Below are 24,512 nucleotides of genomic sequence, written 5' to 3'. Positions count from 1 at the left end.
TACTCCCTCACGGTTTTTGCAAAGTATGGATTAACCAACGTACTCCCTTTCGATTCCAACAATCCCAAAAAAAAATTAAGCTTAAGTTTATTTAATATCTAATCCACGTAGTATATATGATTTAAGAATTTAAATCATCCACACAATTAATATGTGCTGAAAATAAAAAGCAAGGGAAAGAGAGAGTGAGACCACGGTTTTTATGAGGTTCGGCTTATACCCAGCCTTCGTCCTCTCCTTTGGCAAACCACCAAAGGATTCCACTAAACTAGTTCCTTTTCAGGTGAAACAAAACCTTACAAATGATACCCCATGCTCAAACACTCCTTCACTAGGCTAGAGCAATGCCTCTCCAAGCGATACCCCACGCTTGGGCAACGATCCAAACAATCCTTGAATCGTCAAATCTACAAGAACAAATTGATAATTTGTGTACAAAGAATTACCCTCAGATAGGGTGGATTAGTACAATTTCAAATACTATATATGTCAATAAAAATATCAATATGAAATACAATTGAAGCTCAAGAGAGATTTCACCAAGTTTTCCTTCTAGATGAGAATCAACAATTCAGAAACACAGAGAAGGATTGATTAGTTGCTTCCCAAAAATCTCAGCAATTCAAATGTGCAAAGATGAGAGCATGAGAGCTTTGAGAGTATGAGAGTTTCAACTTTGAGAATTCATTTTCAATTGCTTGGTATAATTTGATTTGTAAAACCATGTGTTAATAGAGTGAGTTTCCTTGTCTCCCAAGTTGCTTGAAGTGTCCCCCAAGTTTTTATAACATTTATATTTAAAAAATTAATTTTTAGAATTTTCTAATTGAAGTTCAAAATTTAAATTCCTGTAGGTTCAGTTGGCTGGACAAGCGACTGGGTAGGTGTTTATACAGGGTTAGTTGGTTGGACAGGCGATTGGGTAGGTGTTTATACAGGGTCAACTGGCTGGACAGGCGATTGAGATCTTTCTGTTTGCAAAAAGTTGATTCCATTAGATGGTCAGTTGGCTAACTAAACACAGGTTAAAATGGTCAGTCGGATGACCTGTCAGTTGGCTGACAAAACCAGTTCATTTTGGTCAGTTGGCTGATCAGTCAGTTTGCTGAGGTGCTAATAGCTTCGACCACTTTTCAGTATTTTGGTCATAACTTTTTCTATGTAACTTTAAATTGTGCGTTCTTAGAATCAAAAAAAAAAAAAGAAGAGAAAATACCATAACTTTAATGTTGAACACTTTTTAAAATAAGGAGTGTTTGATAGAGGAAAATGCTCATCAATATAGATATAGAAAAAATAACAAAATTTGGAAAATCCCGTTTTAGTGCTTTTCAATCCAAAAACAATTTTAACCTTTTTGAAATAACTTCTCACCTTATAAAAATATTTTCCAAGTACTTTAAAATGTATCTAGGTCCAAGTAATTAACCTAAGAGCTTTATGTATCCATATTGAAATCGAATGAAATACTTACATAAAGACTTCTTAACACCTTGACGTTCTAAGCACTTAAGTCTTCATGCTTGCTTTTGCTCCATCTTGTCTTCAAGCTTTAATATACTTTGAGCTTTCTCTTTAATATTCATGCTCTTATAATCTTCAAATTTTATTAGATCATCTTTGAATCCATGCTTCATTTGATCATCTTTCTTTGGAATATAAGCTTTCAAAGATCCTTGTGAACACTTGACCTTACTTTCTCAAGGTTGAGTCCTGAAATGTCATCATTTAACCAACTATGTTAAGTTCCACTTGTTTGTTAGTATCAAAACAGGATGTTAAGCCTTATAAGGCCAATAATCTCCCCCCTTTTGATGATGACAAACAAGGAGCAAAAATTTGAGTGAGTCTTAAAAAGACTCCCCCTTACAATAAGCATCATCTCAACATATTTAACAATATCAAGAAGATCAATTTTAAAAACTCTTTTACTATCATGCTCATTACATCATTCAAGTTCAAGATCATTCAATATCAAATACTTCTCCCCCTTTTGATACATATATCATGTTCAAATTTTTCAATACTATGCTCAATTTTTGCTCAAAACTTCTCCCCCTTTTGACATCAATCAAAAAGAGTAGGACATCAAAAATAAATTATATTTTGAGCATATGAATATCAAACATGCATATCAAGCATATGATACCAATTGATATTTTCATTAATTCTAATACCAATTGAACTTTTGATACTAATTGAAACATTAAAGAATAGTACTAATTGAAAATTTATGATACCAATTCAAAAAAATTCATGATACCGATTTAAAAATTAGAGAAAAATCATAATATAAGCAATGAGTCATAATACTCCCCCTGAATTTAATACATTCAGATTTGATACCAATTATGCTTTTAAGTTTATCATCCTTGTTTCAAACATTTAATTCTTATTTTGTATATGCCCATGGATATCAAATATCAATATTATATCAATGTCACAACATACTCATGAATATAATTAAACTTATTATGCTCAAATACCAATTTATATATTCATGAAAACTAATATACTTTATAGATACCAATGTTAATGCTCAGCTCATGAATACTAAATTATTTAGATGCAAATTTTTCCATTTATCCATGTTGATCCATTATAAGCATTAATTTCATATTCATATATCAATATCATACCACAATTCATGCTTCAAAATTATACTCAATAACTTCATGCTCAGATTTCCAAAATAAAGTGAGCCATTAAATCATCAATTACTTTCATTGTCTTGAGAGATTTCAAGACACCAATTTCAAGATAAACATATATAGCATATCATATAAGCATAGAGTATATTATTATATTGTGCTATACTTTTTGCTTGGATTGTTCTTGTGTTGCTCAAGTATTTCATTTTAAATTTGTTTAACAGTTTTACCTTCAGTCAGTTCGCCGAGTTTATGTCCAGTCGGCTGACCTATCCTTTCTCTTTAAAGGTGTTGTTTAGTCAGTCGGCTGATCTTATGGTTAGTCGGCTAACAATTTTCCTACCAAGCTTTCTTCTTTATCAAAGTACTAATGCAACAAGTTCTATTTGATTAAGGTATACTTTTCTTTTGATTTCATATAAACATCCATATATCTTAATACTTTCTAATTTAAGGCTTGTATGAATCATTCATTAATTGAGGCCAACAATTTTCATTTTTCTTTTTATTTGTTTTAATAAGATAAGCTCTTAAACTCTTCTTTGAGATTTTCCATACAAGGCTTTTTATCTAGGTACCCATACTTTCTTGGGTCCCGATGGTTTAATAAAGGATGTTTCTTTAATTCTCCAATTTTGTTTTGTTTTCACACCTTTTCTTTTTAATGGATATTCAAACTTTATATGTCTCTTCTTTTTACATAGGTAACATGTGGTGTGAGTGTAAGCATTTGAAGAAGTGCTTGCATAGTCCTTGGAGGCTTTTATGAAATATCCCATGTAGAGGTTCTTCTTCTTTGTATTTTCAATTCCATTAAATCCTATGCCTTCTTTGTTTAAGGTCATTCTTTGTGATCCTATCATTTTTTTCAAAATTTTCTTTTCCATTTGTGAAATTGTGAATGATATTTTCTTTATCTTCAATTTGACTTTTGAGATTATTTATTTCAATATCTTTATTGCCATCAATATTGTCCTGTGATTTCTCTAATTCTTAAGACATTTTTCTGATTTTATCCTCTAATTCATAAATATATTTGTCGTTCTCATTTTCCATAGAAGTTTGGAATTTTAGATCTTGTATTTTTTTCATCATCTTTTCATTCTTGCATTCTAATTTCTTGATTTTCAAATCTTTTTCCTTTTCAATAAGATTTTTAGCTTCTAACTCTTTCATCACTCCATTATTCTTATTTTTTAATGATGTGTATTGTTTAGTTACTTTGACTAACATCTTATGTACTTTGAATAAATCATTTTGTAACTCTTCATAAGATGACATGCTTTCATCATTGGATTCATCACTACTATAACCATTAACCGATTTGGATGAGGAGCTTCCCTCATCGTCCCAAGCCATAAAGCAAGTATAAGCAACCTCTTGGTCACTTGATTCACATTTCGAACTACTTGTACTCAAACTATCCCAAGTAGTGGATTTCATTGCCTTTTTCTTTTTGAAATCCTTCTTAAGTAGTGGACATTCTAGTTTTATATGTCCAGCCTTGTTGCAATTATAACATGTAGGAATTTTTTTTCTTGATTTCTTCTTGCTAATTTCTTCTTCTTCTTCACCTTATTCAGATTTTGATTTTCGTGTATTTCTTCTTTTGAATTTATTCTTCCTTCTTAGTATTCTTGCAAGTTTCTTAGATATGAAGGCTAGTTCATCTTCATCCATCTCTTCTTTACTACTAGAGTTTTTGTTTGAAGTTTTAAAGGTTATAGATTCTTGGGCTTTGGCTTTTCCACTCCTTTCATTCATTGACATTTCATATGTGAGTAGAGAACCTATTAATTCATTTAAGGAGTTGTTTTTCAAATTTCTTCCTTTGGTTATGGCAGTGGCTTTTGGTTCCCATATTGGTGGCAGCCCTCTAAGAATTTTTCTAATCATTTCATAAGTAGTGTATGTTTTTCCTAAGACATTGAGTGAGTTAATTATGTGGATAAACCTAGTATACATACTAGTGATCGATTCATCCGGATTCATTTTGAAAGTTTCGTATTCACTAATTAGCATGTCAATCCTATTGTCTCTAACATTGACCGTTCCTTTATAGGTTACCTCTAACTTATCCCAAATTTCTTTGGTTGTTTTGCAGGCCATGACTCTGTTGAATTCATTAATATCTAGAGCACAATACAAAGCATTGAAAGCACTTGAATTAACTTGCAACATTTTGTGATCTATTTCAATCATGTCCTTTTTCTCCTCAGGGACTTGTTCATCTACTAATTTGAGGGGAATTAGGTCACCATCTGTGACAACCTCCCAAGATTTCCAAGTCATAGTTTGAAGATATATTCTCATCCTTTGTTTCTAGAATGTACAATTTAAACCACAAAAGATGGGTGACCTAGTTGAGAATTGTCCTTCTCCAAAGGGAGCTACGCATAAGTGTGCCATTAAGATCTTTGTATAGCTATTAATTAAGATTTGCTATAACCCCCACTCTGAGACCAATTGAAAACAAAGGTGTAGTCCCAAGAGGGGGGGGGGTGAATTGGATTTAAAAAGTTTCTTTTAATTCCTATTAAGAATCCTTAACCTCTTTTACTTCTTTTAATGAATTCTTGACTTCTTGTTAATTTATACAATACACAACAAATAATTAAGTCCTTATACAATTCACAACCACGCAATTTATTTAACTAATCAAGTAACCAACCAATCAACCAAACCAATCAATTTCCCAATCAACCACAATATCCAAACTAAGATATAATATTCAGCTTTTGTTTGTTTGTAGCCCTATATATATATATGAAAGTTTGATTCAAGCCCTAAGGTTAATGAATTTGCTTAATATAAAATCTAATACTCTTTCCAAAAGCTTAGACGTTAAATAAACTTTCAGTGAAAGAGTCTTTGGGTGTTTCACCAATTAATGTACTCCCTTACGGTTTCCGCAAACTATGGATCAACCAACGTACTCCCTTTCAGTTTCCGCAATCCCAAAAAAAAAATGAACCTTAAGTTTATTTAATATCTAATCCACATAGTATATATGATTGAAGAATTTAAATCATCCACGCAGTCAATATGTGCTAAAAATAAAGAGCAAGGGAAAGAGAGAGTGAGACCACGGTTTTTATGAGGTTCGACTTATACCCAGCCTACATCCTCACCTTTGGCAAAACACCAAAGGATTCCACTAAACCAGTTCCTTTCCGGGAAGAATAAAACCTTACAAGTGATACCCTACGCTCAAACACTCCTTCACTAGGCTAGAGCAATGCCTCTCCAAGCGATACCCCACGCTTGGGCAACGATCTAAACAATCCTTGAATCATCAAATCTACAAGAACAAGGTCAATAATATGTGTACAAAGAATTACCCTTAGATAGGGTGGATTAGTACAATTTCAAATACTATATACTTCAATCAAAATATCAATATGAAATACAATTGAAGCTCAAGAGAGATTTCACCAAGTTTTCCTTCTAGATGAGAATCAACAATTCAGAAACACAGAGAAGGATTGATTAGTTGCTTCCAAAAAATCTCAGCAATTTAGATGTGCAAAGATGAGAGCATAAGAGCTTTGAGAGTATGAGAGTTTCAGCATTGAGAATTGATTTTCAATTGCTTGGTATAATTTGATTTGCAAAACCATGTATTTATAAAGTGAGTTTCCTTGTATCCCAAGTTGCTTGGAGTGTCCCCCAAGTTTTTATAACGTTTAGATTTAAAAAACTAATTTTTAGAATTTTCTAATTGAAGTTCAAAATTTAAATTCTCATAGTGTCAGTTGGCTGGACAGGCGACTGGGTAGGTGTTTATACAGGGTCAGCTAGCTGGACAGGCGTCTGAGACCTTTCTGTCTACAAAAAATTGATTTTGTTAGATGGTCAGTCAGCTGACCAAACACAAGTCAAAATGGCCAATCGACTGACCTATCAATTGGCTGACAAAACCAGTTCATTCTAGTCAGTTGGCTGACCAGTCAGTTTGCTGAGGTGTTGACAGCTTCGACCACCTTTCAGTATTTTGGTCATAACTTTTTCTATATAACTCAAAATTGGACGTTCTTAGTATAAAAATAAATCTCAGAGAAAATCCCATAACTTTCATGTTAACACTTTTTAAAATAAGGAGTATTTGATAGAGAAAAATGCTCATCAATACAGATATTGAAAAAATAACAGAATTTTGAAAATCCCATTTTAGTGCTTGTCAATCCAAAAACAATTTTAACCTTTTTGAAATAAATTCCGACCTTATAAAATATCTTCCAAGTACTTTAAAATGTATCTAGGTCCAGGTAATTAATCTAAGAACTTCATGTATCCATATTGAAATCGAATGAAGTACTTACATAAAGGCTTCTTAATACTTTGACATTCTAAGCACTTAAGTTTTCATGCTTGCTTTTGCTCCGTCTTGTCTTCAAGCTTTAATATACTTTGAGCTTTCTCTTTAATATTCATGCTCTCATAATCTTCAAACTTTATTAGATCATCTTTGAATCCATGCTTCGTTTGATCATCTTTCTTTGGACTATAAGCTTTCAGAGATCCTTGTGAACACTTGACCTTGCTTTCTCAAGGTTGAGTCTTGAAATGTCATCACTTAACCAAATATGTTAAGTTCCACTTATTTGTTAGTATCAAAACAGGATTTTAAGCCTTGTAAAACCAATATATTTAATTATTGAAGTACATAGTGTTTGAATTTGTACTAATCTTCTCTTTGTGAGAGTCTCATTGTACGCAACTATTTTCTTCTTGTTTCTTGACGATTCCAGGTTGTTGGATCATTGAACGAGTGTGGGGTATCACTTGGAGAGGCATTGCTCTAGCCTATTTAGGGAGTGTTTGAGCTTGGGGTATCGCAAGTAAAAGGTTTATTCCGCCCAGAAAGGAACGACATAACGGAATCCTTTGGTGGTATTGGCCAAAGGCGAGGACGTGGGCTGGGGATAAGCTAAACCTCGTAAAACCTCTTCTCTCTCTCTCTCTCTCTCTCTCTCTCTTTCCCTTACTCTTTAAATTCCAGCATACTTATAAACTGTGTGGATGCTTTAAATTTCTTGATCATAAATACTAAGTAGTTTGGAAATTAAATAAACTGAAGTTTAATTTATTTTTTGGATTGCGGAAACCGAAAGGGAGTACGTTGGTTGATCAATAATTTGCGGAAACCATAAGAGAGTACGTTGATTGGTTAACACCCAAAGACTCTTTAACTAAAAGTTTATTTAAAGTCTAAGCTTTTGGAAAGAGTGTTTGTTTTTAAATTGTGCATCATATGATAAAGTAAATCCATTAATACAAGGATTGAATGAAATTCATATACACAGGGCTGCAAAAAAACAAATACTTTGAATTCTTGTAAAAGCCGAGAATTGCCATAAAGTTGCATAGTATATCTTGATTGAATGTATTTTGGTTGATTGGTTTGTGGTTTGAATAATTAACCAAGTCTTGCTGGGTATTAGCTAAATTAATAAGAGGTCAAAGAATTCATGAAAGGAATTAAAAGAAATTTTAATAATCCAATTCACCCCCTCTTGGGACGGCTCCTTAACTTTTATCTACACACATGCATCTTTGACTCTATTATTCCCTAAAATACATCACCAAAATCTCCTTACACCTACTACATAAGTCTAAACCTGAAATAGCCATAATCTCTGTACATCCACTTTTCTTGACCCTGTTAGGCACCTTATACAATAGGCCAATCCCAACTTAAGTGACATCCAAAACTTAAAAAAAGTTGTCAAATATTTCCCCAGTAAAATTGGTTGATTTGCGAAATGACTCTAGACCAAGACGTTATCATCGACTTCCAATTCAACTTCAAAACTAGTGTATCCTAGGCTTTTGAGGATTTGCCCCCAATGAAATCACCATAAATAAATAATCAAATATATCGTTAACATTAGGAAGTTAATAATAATCTTTTAATAACAAACTACATTATTTTCTACTATCAGAAAGAATTCAACCTCAAACTTTAAAACGAAAATGATAAATAACGAAAACCACAACTATTTTTCTTCTTCAGCTAACTCAACATGTTATGGGTTGAGCCCCAAACCAAAATGAAAACTTTTCTTTGAATAAATCGAAAGGATAACTTCTCTTCTAACTAACAATGTTTTAACCTATAGAACAATACTCATTCAGAACCACCGAAATTTCCACTTTACCTCTCACCGTTCACTAAATTTAAACAACTGGATAGGACCTCTTTCCATCCTCAAGATGACTATTTACAAATTGAACCACAACCACACTCGTCTTCTACAAATTCATAATCTCCAGCAACTCTTACAAGAACTTTTTCTATTCATTTGCAAATCCAATTCTATAAGCTTACCATTCTAATTTTATTTTGTCCCCATCCAAGTCTTTATTTCGCTAACTTTTTGTAATGAGTACTTTTCTTCAATTATGCAAAAGTGAAGGTAAACATTCCCAAATCCATCTAACCACCAAATAAGGGAAACTAACTCCATTAGCTACAAATCTGGGGTTTCTCCTCCAAGCAAACGAAACACCTTATCCAAACTTTTCCACTTGCAAATTGAAGGGTTCTCTTTCAGTTTGACATTATTCCGTGGAAGTTTTGCTTCCATACTATATATGTGCGCTCATTTATTTGAATTCTAATTCCATACATTAAAGAACTTTGATGGTTTCCAGCCAAAATTTTCCTTAACTCATCAACTTAATATACTAGATTATTTTATTGAACAAATACAAAAATCATAACTTCCAAATCTGAGATGACCAGCCCGACTGATCATGGGACGAGTCTTAAGAGACCTTATGCATGGCAGTTTCTTTTACATGCTAATATTCCCTTGCGTGTTGCATACATCTTTATGGGCTAGTAATATGATTTCTTGTTAGAGGATCTTCTCACACTCACCTAATTTAATTATTTCCATATCCTTTTGTGTGTGGCCCCATTTGATTTAAATTTATCCCATTTTTTTTCTTATTTTCTTTAACCAATTAGAAAGATCCTCACTCTTTGAAATTCTAAGTTCATTGGATACTTGACTCATGGAATGTAAAAATATCTTCTATTCCTCCTTTGATTGAACAAAATTTAAATTTACTTCCTTGATATTTTTATTGCAGACTGGAATTGAATATGACCCTTTAGTCTCCTTAAAAAGTGAGCTAAGGACCCATGGCTGACTTATGGAAAGATTGAATATTTTATTTAAGTACAAGAATTACGTGAGATAAAAAATATACACACCAAAGAACTATAAGTTTTCAGGAAACCTTAGGATAATCAATATCCATAAAGACTTCACCATTAAAGAGCCCCTGGGATTTCCTAGCACCTAAATCCAAGGGTAACCACTTACATTCTTTCAATTACTCTCAGATCCACGCACACTAAACCATAAAGGAATCATATAGAGCTAGGAGTATATCCTAATGGGCAAACGGGTGCACATTCCAAAAGTGCACAAAAATTCTATTTTAAATATTCCAGTATTGCAAATGCTAGCTCATTCCTTGCAATAACTATTTACACAAGACAAGATCATAGTGCAACATTTCAAAAGAAAACCCTTGATGAATTTCTGCTTTTGGCTGTGAGATCAACTCCAAAATTTCAATTTACTTGTTGTATTTTACTCCACTATGCATCCTATATTCGATTGCTTTTACAACACCCAGCCTACCCATTCCTATCCTCACCCTACTTCATACCTATACTCTTTTAATAATCATCCCTAAAGTCTACAAAACTTATATCCTAAGATCTGATACCAACTGTAACAACCTGTAAAATTTCATATTTAAAATTCTCTAATATCACTTGTAATAACCTGACTATTTCATATTATAACACTCTCAAATACAGACAGCGGAAGACCTCAATTGCAAAATTACCAGAGTACTAAACTATCACCTTATAAAAACAATATTCCCATATGGCACAATTAACATCCTTAAAATTCTAAACTCATTACAACATAATTAAATTGATAACAACTCTAAATAAAACCTTCTATCCCAACCACGCTTCCATTGCGTACTCTGATTTCTATTATACTCCTTATAGCATCTGAAAAATATTAGATCATGATGGGGTGAGACACTTCTCTGTAAGACAAAATAAATTAGTGCTAGTGTGTGGCAATGAGTCTATAAATATAAACGTATGATTCATCTCTTAATTACTGAAATGATCGACAGAACAATTTAAACTATACTCATACCTGTATTTCATATCACATATTCCTTTTCAGTTCATAACTCGGCTTAAATGCCTTACATATATAAATTACAAGTCACATGATATGTACACATATAAATCAATTGCTGAGATTGGGGCGTTTCGTATCGCCGTCCCCTAATCAGCCATTCATATTCAATTCACAATTCATCACATACATTTGCTATGATACATATCAACATTTTTTGCATGATTGAGGCGTTTTATACCGCCATCCTTTGATCAACTATTCATATTCATCACATACATATTCCATGATTCATATCAAACATTTTTTGCATGATTGAGGCATTTCGTACTGTCGTCCCTCAATCAGCTAGTCATGCTATGCTCTCACTGAGTTTGAGGCGTTTTGTACCGCCGTCCCTCAAACCAGCCATTCATCACATACATTTGCTAAGTTTGAGGCATTTCATACCGCCATCCCTCAGACCTGCCATTCGTACTACTACCATGACGAACAACATTATGTTTCAATGAGCGTTTTCGTCATGTAGTTATATTTGCAATTTGGGTTGTTCTAAGCGTAATTTCTACGTTATCATTAGTTATTACATGTTTCATAGTTTAATACTATATGTTTCATGTTTTATAATTTGTCTGATTTATGTTATATAATTTTTGTGTAAGGTAAGGGTTTCTAAATGTATTCGTAAGTGGTCGAGCTACAATTTTCCAATTATCCGCATGAATATAACAAACTATCATACCATAGTTTTTGTATATAAAAACAATGTCATGCTAATGCTCTGTATTAAATACTTTCTATAACTCTGTTAAATTTTATCATATTGTATCTCTGTATAAAATATTGTCATATCACAACTGATCACGGCACTGGGCTGGCTATACTGATCATAGCATTGGGCCGGGTGTACGGATCACGGCACTAGGCCAGCTATATTGTCATAATATACTGAACAATATCGTAATTTCTATAATATTCATAACCTTCTAAAATTGTTATCAAACCATGATTGTTCTATGCAATCATAACATAAACTGATATACTTATATACACAGTAAAAATATTTATTCTCATGCCACACAATTTGAATAATAATTCATAATATAAAATCTGTTTGGGATAACTATATTGTTGAAAATAATGGTATAATAAACTCCAAAGTTTTACTCAATCCCAAAATACCTGTTTGCCACAAATATACTTATAACCATAATAATCTAAAATTCCTATATGCCTAACCATTCAAAAAATCACGTATAACATTTCGATACTTAAAATCTCAATTTTAAACGATTAAGTTTCAGAAAATAAGCTGACCTAATTTATTCCCCTTACTTGAAACCTGGAGAAATGCATGCAGGGATCCTAAAGCAGTGCCTGCGGCGTTCGCACAAATCCCTTAGCCTTGGAGTGGTGCCTAGGATCCCCAAATAAAAAATCTACTCCGATTAAATTGATGCGGATCGAAGTTGGGACCCTTATCCCAGGAGTGGTGCCTACGATGTCTAGATCACAAATCTACTCCGATTAAAATGTTGGTGGCTGAAATTGGAACCTAGAGATATTTTTCGTTCTTTAAGCAGTGCATGATTCGCCAAAGAAATTGGGGAGAGAGAGAGGGAGAAAAAAATTTTTTTTGAGGAGAGAGAAAGCTTGCAATTCGGCTTAGGGCTTCTCTGTTTCCAATTTCCAATTGAACATTTCCTAAAGAATCAGGAAAGGTAAGGCATATATATATATATATATATATATATATATATATATATATCTTTATTCCAATAAGTTTTTATTATCATTATAATACTATTCATTTTATTTATTTATTTATTTATTTTAATATAACAATAATAATAATAATAATAATATTATCTATTCATTTTATTTATTTATTTATTTAATTTAATATAATAATAATAATAATAATAATAAATTATTATTATACACTTACACACATATTATTTTTGGGGTCATTACATCTTTCGTTGTTTCTTCATTTTTATTTTTTAATAGGATTTTTAAATGATTAATTTGTATTTTTAAACTTTTTTTTTACCAATTTATTTAGTAAATAAGTAAACTAAATCATAATAAAAATAAAATGAATGATTATATAAAATAAAAACAATGATAAAAAAAAATAGTAATAATAATAATAATGTTGACCTTATTGGTCATATTCCGTTTTGATTATGACAAATACTTTGATATTTAATGATTAATGAGTTTGTGTGTAGGACCAATCAGAAGTATCATATGGTGCATGCACATGGGCTTAAAGAAGACAAAGACCCTAAAGATCATTTTGTGTTGTAATTCATTATTTATCATTTTGGATCTGTAATATTAAGATAGGAAAATGGTCTGTAATAATTAATGTCTTACCTACATGGTAGGAAGGATACACTCAAGACCATAGATGGACCTTAGGGAACACCCTTCGATCAACCTTCAATCGACTGATGCCATATTTTTTCGATGTTCTCAAAACGAAAAGGGCCTAGAATGACCCTCAGACACTCACAAATGCACATATATGTATGGTCATATGAATATGGTGATTGCATAATTGAACAGAACCGAAATGCACTTAAGTTGCATGTTCGGTTGACCATACTCTCAAGTATAATTCTTCTTGGTCAACCGAACCAGGATCAGGTCAATAGTTTGACCATAGTCTGGTCGACCGAGCCTAAAATGCATAACAATGCCCTGGTTGACCGAGTTCTCACGTGTGGAACTCAACGGTCTGGTCAACCGAACTAGATAGCAGTTCAAAAGGTTCCCGCTCGACCAAACTGCGCTTAAATGGAAAATCGACCATGTCCGGTCGACTGAACTTGTAGTTTAATTAATACTCGGTTGACCAAACTTAAAGCATCTTGATCAACCGAACTTCCTTTGGTCGACCAGTGCTCTCGGGTTACCCCATTATTTTTACCACGGTTAAAGTTTTTAAACGGGGTTAATTATGCTAAAATGTTTTTAAACAATCTTAATAATTTCCTACATGTCTTGTACGATTATATTTTTGGGGAAGTCTATATATACCCCTTCATTTGCAAAAAAAATAGCAACAAGATTAGCACAACAATTAACAAATTTTCTATGATTTTCAAAAGCTATATTTCTCACATCCAAGCTTCATTTCTTCATTCTTACTCATCCTCATTGCAAACATTGCTAAGTAAGAGTGCTATTGTGAGTTTCTAGTTAAGCTTACACTCTCGTTAGTTCTAGTTAATTGATATATATATATTTTATTCGAGAGTAAGCTTGAGTTTTTCTAGGAGACTTCATTAATAAGTCTTCGATAGGAAAACTTCATAGAGCTTGTGAGTTTTGTATCATCATTGCAATACTCAAGAGTTCGTATTGCTTTTTGTTTGTGAAATAAATTTTTACGAACCATCTTCAAATATCCAGTGTGCTTATTTTTAAGAAAAATACTTTTGGAATATTTGATTGTGAAGATCTTTGTTATTGTTCCTTTTGATTAAGATTATCATTTTATTACAAAGATTAAATATATATTTTACAAACCATTGTTTGAATATCTCTTGTAGTTCATATTGAGAAAAAATATTTGTTGAGATATTTGAAGTATGCTTGTGATCTTTGTTTGTGCATTGTGATTGAAATCATTATTTGACACAAAGATCATATCATATACACTCTCACGCACTGATTGCAATATTTGCATAGATATTTGGGAGTAGACACTTAGACTACACTGAGCTTATTATATTCTATCTTTTGGTAGTGTATTGATTATATTGTGCATATTGGGTACATATATGCTTTACATGAAAACATAATCACTATACCATTTGATTGAGAAATTACTGTATTATTTCCAAGCATAGCCTGAGGGGGTGGTAATCTAGTCTGGGAAGGATTGTGTAGGTTGAGGTCAGTCCTGTGTTAATTGACCTGGTTGTAAAGGTTGAGGTCAGGCCTATGCTAATTGACCTGGTTGTTTAGGTGCCGCTCCACCCGTTAAGTGAGCCTATAGTAGTAATCCTTGTACTTGTTAGCCAAGGCGGGGACGTAGGCACTTTGGTCGAACCTCGATAACATATTGCGTGTATCGTTTACTTTTTCTGCACTTTACTTTACTACCCGTGTATGTTTATTTATTGATTGCATAGACTGACCCTAGGTTACGTAATACTATTGTTAAACCAATTTGACCTAGGTAATAATTTTTTAAATACCCAATTCACCCCCCTCTTGGGATTGCACTAAAGCTAACAATTGGTATCAGAGCCTCATAACTTGGACTTAACATTATTTAGTAAAAGATCATGATGGCTCTTGTTAGTGCATCTCCTTTATGCGAGGGAAGATTGGTCACACACCACCAGTATTCTGTGGTGATAACCATGCTGTATGGAAATTCAGAATGACTGTGTGTGTGAAAGCATTAAATTGGAAATTTTGGAACGTCATTGATCAGGGTGATTGTGTTCTTGTTAAATCCATTGGTCGTACTAGTGTTCCTAAATCTAATTATGAATTGAATGATCATGATAGGAACTTAGTGCAGGTAAATTTTGATGCCATGAACACCTTACTGCATGCTTTAGATTCTAATGTTCTTTGTAAAGTTATGGCATGTAACAGTGCTAAGAAAATATGGGAGGAACTTGTAAGGAGATATGGAGCAACTACGCAGGAAAAGGCGATCACTCCTTGTGATTCAAGCTCTATGGATCTTGAAGGAGGTAAACCGTGCTTCATAACTCTAATTGATGAAGAGGTAAACTCGTCTCCTTCTATGTTATTAGATAATCTTGGCAATGATTTATGTGATGAATTGAATGATGCATCTGATTTTGAATCATGTCATAGTAGTGATAGTGAGAGCATGCCTACTTATGAAGAACTACAAATAGAGTATATTAGAATTCATAAGTTACTTGTTAAAGCTAATAAAAGATATACTGCTTTGAAAAACAAGTATAAGGCATGTGAGAAAGAATGTGAATCAAAAGTTCTTGTTGAAAGGGAAAATGATTTTAAAATCAAATAGTTAGTAAACAAAAATGAAAAATTAGAAAAAGATTTGAATGCATTAAGATCTCAAACTTCAAATGAAAATAATAAAGATCTTCTTATTGCAGAACTTGAGAGATAAAGCAAACACAATGTCTAAAGAATTTATGAAACTTTAGAATGTTTGCAAAGGTCTAGAGAACTTAAAAATTCAAGATCTAGAAAAGAAAATAAAAGACCAGTCTAAGATCATCTACACGTTCACTAGAGGTAAATAAAGTTTTGACAAACTCTTAGGTTCACAAAAGATGACCTTAGATTAAAGAAGGTATAGGTTTTAATGGAATTGAAAATAGGAAAATGAAGAACCTATATATGGGGTACTTTGTAAAAGAATCGAAACATTATGCTAGTACCTCTTCCATTCGATACACTCACACCACATGTATCTTATGTAAAAAGAAGGGGCACGTAAAATTTGATTACCCGATTAGAAGAAAAGGTGTGAAACCCAAACGAGTATGGAAAGCCAAAGAATTACGGACTCCTAACCCATCAAGAATAAAAGTTAGAATTGTATGGGGTATTAAGAAAACAAACCCCTAGAAATTCAAGGAAAATTTTACTCAAACAGGAATTACATGATCACATAATTCTTCCTTAGCATTTAGGATTAACCATAAGGGGTAGTGTTGACTAAAGGCTTAGGAAGTGGTTTGGGCTGAAAATGTAAAATCTTACATACTAAGTTTTACACACTATTTAAAATTTTAAATACTAAGTTTTTTTTTTTTTTTTTGAAAAATCAAGCCAATCTGCAAATCTAAGTATATAACCAATTTAAACTTAATGCATATATTCATTAGTTAAAATAAGAAATTATTGGCTACTTGAATAAAAATCCACTTCCAAATGGACATGGCATGTTTGCCTTGTATTTAAATTTCAAATTACTTAACTCACGCTTAAATATGAATATCTAAAGTTAAGCATACTCTGTCCATTGCACAAGTTTGAGTTCTAGGAAATAAAGTTAAAAATCATGTCCTAAACTCATCTTGAAAGCCTAAAATGCCTAATAAAAGGTTTAGTCATCACTTTAGGCTTGAACCACTATTGATCATAAATTTCAAATATTTCTGGTGGTTATTAAAAGACATTTTTTTGATCAAAACTAGAGGCATCCACTAGGGGATTCAAGTTTCACTGTTAAATCAAAAAAATTCCCTTTGAGCTTAAATTATAAATCCTCTAATTTTGGTTTATATCCTCCATAGGAAATCTTTACCTTATCACGATCACATCAGGTAAAGATCCATCCTCTTATTGGTTTGTATCCTTGCTCCAAATTTGTGATCATATCTAAAGGATACATTCCAACAACCAAAGAGCGTCGTTTACTATTTATTCATATCCTCCACAATGCTCTTTGCCAGAATAAGTTACGACATATTCTTTAGTATACGTATCTTGTACAATGTCCTGCTACTACCAAAATACTCTTCCGAACATAACAGATATTAAATTTATAAGAGTATTTATTTTAATTCGCTTCATAAGCTCTCAAACATTAAATAAAATCCATTAGAGCTTCATACTCATGAGTTAAGTTGAATGGCTAAATTGGTTGCCTAGGTCTCAATCTAGATGAATGTATTAAAATTCAAGTAAACCTATGCACATGTAGTTTAAATCAAAAGTTATTCCAAATTGGGGTCTCTCACGTATTGTAAATCATAAGAAAAGAGGCAAATATAGGCTTAGAACTCTTATAGAAATATCTATTGTGACTTTTTGGTCCTTTGAGCTGAAAGCATCTAAAGCAAAGATACATATCATTGAAAATCTTAACACTCTTGGCATAAGAACTTGAAAAATAAGAAAAGGCATAAAATGAATTAGCGCATAACTTTGGGGGAGCATATATTCTTTCATGATTATATACATTTAAATGCTCCCAATTTTTATTTATGCTTATATGTTTGTATGCCTTTGTGAGAACAACTGTGCGCTAATCTTTTAACTATCCATTGTTAGTTACTGGTCATGTCATATGTTGGATAGTTCATTTCTTTTATGAGTTGTTGATTGAACTACTGGAAAACATGCTTGTGTTGAAAGCCTCCTGCATGGCGGATGCAGTGATATAATTTGCATGCTAGTTGTGGATAGTAGGTTGTTGCTTGCTTTATATAATTTATCTCTTGAAAACAACCCATTATCAGGTACAAGTTTTATGGGAAAACATTCAATTTACAGACGACATGCTGCCAAAATTTCGCCAGGATTTTCCCATATAAAACCTTGTGTTAAAGATGATTATGATAAAATTAACGTTCAAATATTTTTGAAATGATGAGTGAAAACTATTTGAAGATTAAGTTTCATCCTTGCATAATCATCAAGTACTTAGAGAGCTGAGCACCTACCTTATAGAAAGAACTTATAGGACTCACATGCATCACTATCATTTAATGAAATATTGAGGCTCTTCTGATATACCTGAACATTATATCCTGCACGTAAAAGTTCTATGATTTGACACGAAATGTTTTTGGGTCATGAATTGCATAGAATGCCTTAATATCTATTTCCGATGCACTTGTTGTCTATAGGGATGACTATACTGATTAGAGATAAATATTGTTAATAAATATCCAGTATAGTTGTTGAAGAATGGTTCGTGTGCTCACTTATACTTTGGCATATTCAATGGAATCAATCTCTTTCAAAGTATAAGTAATTTATAGTATCTCAGCAATAATTCAAATTGATAGGGGGAGCATCTAAAATTAAAATGCCTATCCTATTATGCTCACAAACTTTTGAGGCTTAGATATGTTTTAAATATAGTGTGGCATGTGCTTAAATGAAATGATCTTTATTAAAATCTTAAGTTGATATTTATTGCTTTGCCACAAGTTGTTTGTGTTTGCCATATGATTTTGCATGTAATTATTAAATCTTTAGGATCATCATGGTTGTGGTTGTCTGGTTATATTCTTGTATGTGCTTAATTGACAAACCAGAAAATTGGGCTTGCTTGATCTTTAAAGCTTCTTTTTCAGCAAGCAACCCCCCAGTACTTTTTGCAAATATCAAGGGGGATATATATTTATATATATAAATATATATATTTATTTATTTTAATACTTTATGGCAAGATCAAGTTTCAAAACAAACTCTTTTTCCTCTTGCCTCATTATTATTATGTTCATATATGTTTTTCAAAATTGCATAACTGGTTTGGTAACGTCACATGAACACGCATACGAACTAGTTAGACTGCTTTTATGCTCAAACCTTCTATTTGGTATCATATGTCGTGTGCTTTTAACTCAAATCTTTCATGGGTCTTATGATATGTGTCAACTGAAATGGTTTGTGCATATCTATGGTCTAATTCTATTTTTCATGTCATTTAAATCATTTAATGACCAGTTGTATAGTTTGTATGCTAAATTGCTGAAGTTATCTTTGTCATTCATTTTGCATTGTATGACTATTCTATCTCTTGAATGACTAAAAGTTATACTTCTATTTCATGTTTTGAGAATACTGGACTGTTTGAGTAAGTAGTTGTGGATATATTGTAAATATATTACTCAATCAGGTCATTTTTATACAAGTATTTTTGGGAAAATATTCTGTTTTCAAACAACATGTTGCCGAATTTTCTAAAATTTTTTTCCCAAACATATCTCGTATACCGATGATTATTTGCCTATGTACTTAAATGTTTATTTAGGCCCTTTTTACTGCTGCCAAAAGGGGGATAAGTAGGCAAGTATTTGTCATCATCAAAACGAGGGAGATTGTTGATCTTATTGGTCATATCCCGTTTTGATTATGACAAATACTTTGATATTTAATGGTTGATGAGTTTGTATGCAGGACCAATTGGAAGTATCATATGGTGCACACACATGGGCTTAAAGAAAACAAAGACCCTAGAGGTCATTTTGTGTTGTAATTTATTATTTATCATTTTGGATCTATAATAGTAAGATAGGAAAATAGTTTGTAATAATTAATGTCTTACCTGCATGGTAGGAAGAATAAGTTTAAGACCATAGATGGACCTTAGGGAACACCTTTCGGTCGACCGAAGCCGAATTTTTTCGGTGTCCTCAAAACGAAAAAGGTTTAGAATGACCCTAGGACACTTACACATGCACATATATGTATGGTCATATGAATAGGGTGATTGCATAATTGATCAAAATTGAAATGCACTTAAGTTGCATGTTCGGTCGACCGTACACTCAAGTACAATTCTTCCCAGTCGATTGAACCAGGACTGGGTCAACAGTTTGACCACAGTCTGGTCGACCGAACTCCATCCAAGTCAACTTTTTGACCACCCAGTCTACCAAGCCCAAAATGTATAACAACGCCCTGGTTGAAAGAGTTCCCACATGTGGAACTTAATGGTCTGGTTGACCAAACTAGATAGTTCAAAAGGTTCCCGATCGATCGAACCACGCTAAAATGGAAAATCACCTTGGAACCGCCATGTCCGATCAACCGAACTTGTAGTTCAATTAATAACCAATCAACCAAACTTAAAGCAACTCGGTCAACTGAACTTCCTTCGGTCGACCGGTGCTCTCGGGTTCCCCCATTATTTTTATCACGGTTAAAGTTTTTAAACAGGGTTAATTATGCTAAAATGTTTTTAAACAATCTTAATAATTCCCTACATGTCTTGAACGGTTATATTTTTGGGGAAGTCTATATATACCCCTTCATTGGCAAAAATTAGCAACAAGATTAGCAAAATAATTAGCAAATTTTATCTGATTTTCAAAAGCTCTATTTCTCACATCCAAACTTCATTTCTTTATTCGTACTTATCCTCGTTGCAAACCTTGCTATGTAAGAGTGCTATTGTGGGTTTCTAGTTAAGCTTACACTCTCGTTAGTTCTAGTTGATTGATATATATTTTTTATTCAAGAGTAATATTGAGTTTTTCTAGGAGACTTCATTAATAAGTCTTCCATAGGAAAACTTTGTAGAGCTTGTGAGTTTTGCATCATCATTGCAATACTCAAGAGTTCGTATTGCTTTTTGTTTGTGAAATAAATTTTTATGAACCGTCTTCAAATATCCAGCGTGCTTATTTTTGAGAAAAATACTTTTGAGATATTTGTTTGTGAAGATCTTTGTTATTGTTCCTTTTGATTAAGATTATCATTTTATTACAAAGATCAAATAAATATTTTACAAACCATTGTTTGAATATCTCTTGTAGTTCATATTGAGAAAAAATATTTGTTGAGATATTTGAAGTATGCTTGTGATCTTTGTTTGTGCATTATGATTGAAATCATTATTTGACACAAAGATCATATCATTTACACTCTCACGCACTGATTGCAATATTTGCATAGATATTTGAGAGTAGTCTCTTAGACTACACTGAGCTTATCATATCCTATCTTTTGGTAGTGTATTGATTATACTGTGCATATTGGATACATATATGCTTTACATGAAAACATAATCACTGTACCATTTGATTGAGAAATTACTGTTGTATTTCCAAGTGTGGCCTGAGGGGGCGGTAATCCAGCCTAGGAAGGATTGTGTAGGTTGAGGTCAACCTTTTGTTAATTAACCTGGTTGTAAAGGTTGAGGTCAGCCCTGTGCTAATTGACCTGGTTGTTTAGGTACCGCTCCACCTGTTAAGTGAGCCTATATTGGTAATCCTTGTACTTGTTAGCCAAGGCGGGGATGTAGACACTTTGGTCGAACCTCAATAACATATCGCGTGTATCGTTTACTTTTTCTACACTTTACTTTACTGCACGTGTATGTTTATTTATTGATTGCATAGACTAACCCTAGGTTGTGTAATACTATCGTTAAACCAATTTGACCTAGGCTTTATAAATACCCAATTCACCCCCCTCTTGGGATTGCACCAAAGTTAATAATAATAATAATAATAATAATAATAATAATAATAATAATAATAATAATAATAGTGATAAGTGTAATGACGACAATAATAATAATAATAATAATAATAATAATAATAATAATAATAATAAAATAATAATAATAAGGTCATAAATAACAAGAATGATAATATATACTAAAAATAACAATACTAATAATAATAATAATAATAAATTATTTAGAATAAAATAAAAAATATTTTGATTGAATTTTACTATTTTATTCTTTATATATTTTTAGAGTATTATTATTATTATTATTATTATTATTATTTTTGTTTTTTTGTTTCAATTAAAAAACAAAAAATGAGAGGATAAAATATAAAAAAAATGGGGTAAATCTATAAGTCGGTCTTAGTGAACTAGTTGACTAGTTCATTGTTAGTTACAAACATGTGCACAAGACATGATGTGACGACCCCAAACCCAATAGGGTCTCGGGTGCAATTTTCTATAAATATTAACAGCAAAAGTAAATAGGACCTCAAATACTTTCATACCAAAGCGCTAAAAAACTACATTTACAAGAGTTTCTTTAAACATCAGAAATAACAAACTTTAAAACTTTCAAAACATAACACCTAATTACATCTCTAATTGTTACCATGCTAGTATTTATTAAATAGTTGTTTCTCTTTCTAATCCCACTCATGAGCTCTCTTAGCCCGAGTTCCAGCATGCTCCTCACGACTATCTATAAGGTGGGAAAATAGTTGGGTGAGACAACGCTCAGTAAGTAAATGAGATTATATTAGTGTGTAACACCCTAAACCCCAAACTGGGGATCCGGAATGTTATTGTAAATAAATCTCTGATACCACATAATTACGCAGTGGAAGATCTCCAAGCATATTACCACAGTAACTAAAATATCTCAATATAACAATAAATTCATCCCAGTATCTCAAAGAAGTTCCCAACTCATCAAAACATAGATAAAATATCAATAATATCTTTAATATCAATTTAATACATCCTTAGGAATTTCAAGATAAACCAAAATAACAAAATTAACAATTAATCTAAACCTCTCTATCTATTCCCACCTATGCTTCCACTGCGCTACTCTGATTACTGTCATACTCCACGGGGCATCTGAAAAATATTGGATAATCATTGGGGTGAGACACCTCTTAGTAAGAAAGAATAAATTATTATCAGTGTGTGGCCAATGAGTTTTAGTGTATCATATATAAATAACATTTAATCATGTGGTTCATGTTTACATATGAAATAATATAACTATCTCCTCATTTCTTGGAATATGTGTATAAAACAATATAACAACCTCCTTATTTCACTATCAATGTTATATTGTAATATACATGATAGACAATATAACAACCTCCTCATTTCACTGCCAACGTCATATTGCAACCTCTTTTCAACACTTCCAAAAAACCAGTATATCATTAAACGTAATTCCTTAAATATGTAATAAAATACCAGTTCATATAATCTTACTATAACCAGTACCAAACCATGAAAATCCCAACAAGTTTAATAAAATACAATAAACTGGATTAATCTCATGCCACACATTTTACATAATAATTCATACTTTAATTCACACTTTAATTAATCTCATATACCCATATTAAAATCAACATAATATCCATATAATTATATTCTTCAATTAAAACGATTATCAAACCATAATAATTATAATAATCCAAAATCCAATTTCCATATATCCGAATACCCAGAAAACATATATATCAATTTATGTAACCACATATTATAATTTAATCGGTTAAATTTTAGAAAATGTCTTACATAATTTATTCCCCTTACCTTAGCCCTAGAGTGGTGCCTAAGATTTCCAAATGACGATTCTATAAGGAAATACTCCTCAAATCAAGCTCTCAATCACAAGTCCTGATTTATAGGTTGACATTATGTTTGTAATAAACATAAAATATTCTGTGCTGTAAATGTGAGGCTTGATTTTAGTTCTCTTTCCTAGAATAGAATTTGTATACGTGTATATATGCTGATACAATAAAGTGAAAATGTGTGGAAGATTTCTCCTTTGACTGTAATAAGAATCTTTGTTCATATTTCTCAAAGCTTCATCATGGTATCAGTAAAGCCAACCTCCATCGAGCCTTAGATCCCTTCCTCTAACAATACCCATAACCCAATTGCAACCCCACCATCTCCAACAGACATTCCCCTTATTGCTCTTGATATCACTGCTCAGATCAATGAAAAACTCACTCCTTCCACCTTTCCTTAATGGCGTGCCCAGTTTGAAGCACTGCTCATTGGATATAATATCCTTGATTATGTTACGGGTGATAAGCCCTGCCCTAAACCCAATAATGCCCCCACTTCCGCTCATCAAAGAACACTCTAGATAAGACAAGATAAGCTTATCCTCAGTGCCATTCTGGCCTCTACGACCACCACTATTACACCCTTCATCTCCATTTCCAAAACCTCCCAAGAAGCATGGTAAAAATTGCACACAATGTACACAAGCAAGTCTTGGACTAGGGTGATGCAACTTAAGGAGGAACTTACTTTGATAAAAAAGGGAAATCAGTCAATTCAAGAGTACCTCCACACAGTCAAGTCTCTTACAGATGCAATCTTCCTCATCGATCATCCAATAACTGACGATGATCTAACACTTTACATCCTCAATGGTCTAGGTGTTGATTTTCGTGAGATCGAGGCTCCTATTTGTGCCCGGGAACTCCCTCTCACCTTT

The sequence above is a fragment of the Malania oleifera genome, chromosome 4 (assembly GCF_029873635.1).
Source record: "Malania oleifera isolate guangnan ecotype guangnan chromosome 4, ASM2987363v1, whole genome shotgun sequence".
Lineage (NCBI taxonomy): Eukaryota > Viridiplantae > Streptophyta > Magnoliopsida > Santalales > Ximeniaceae > Malania > Malania oleifera.
The sequence above is the reverse complement of the archived record's forward strand: the minus strand, read 5'-3'. Positions refer to the sequence as shown.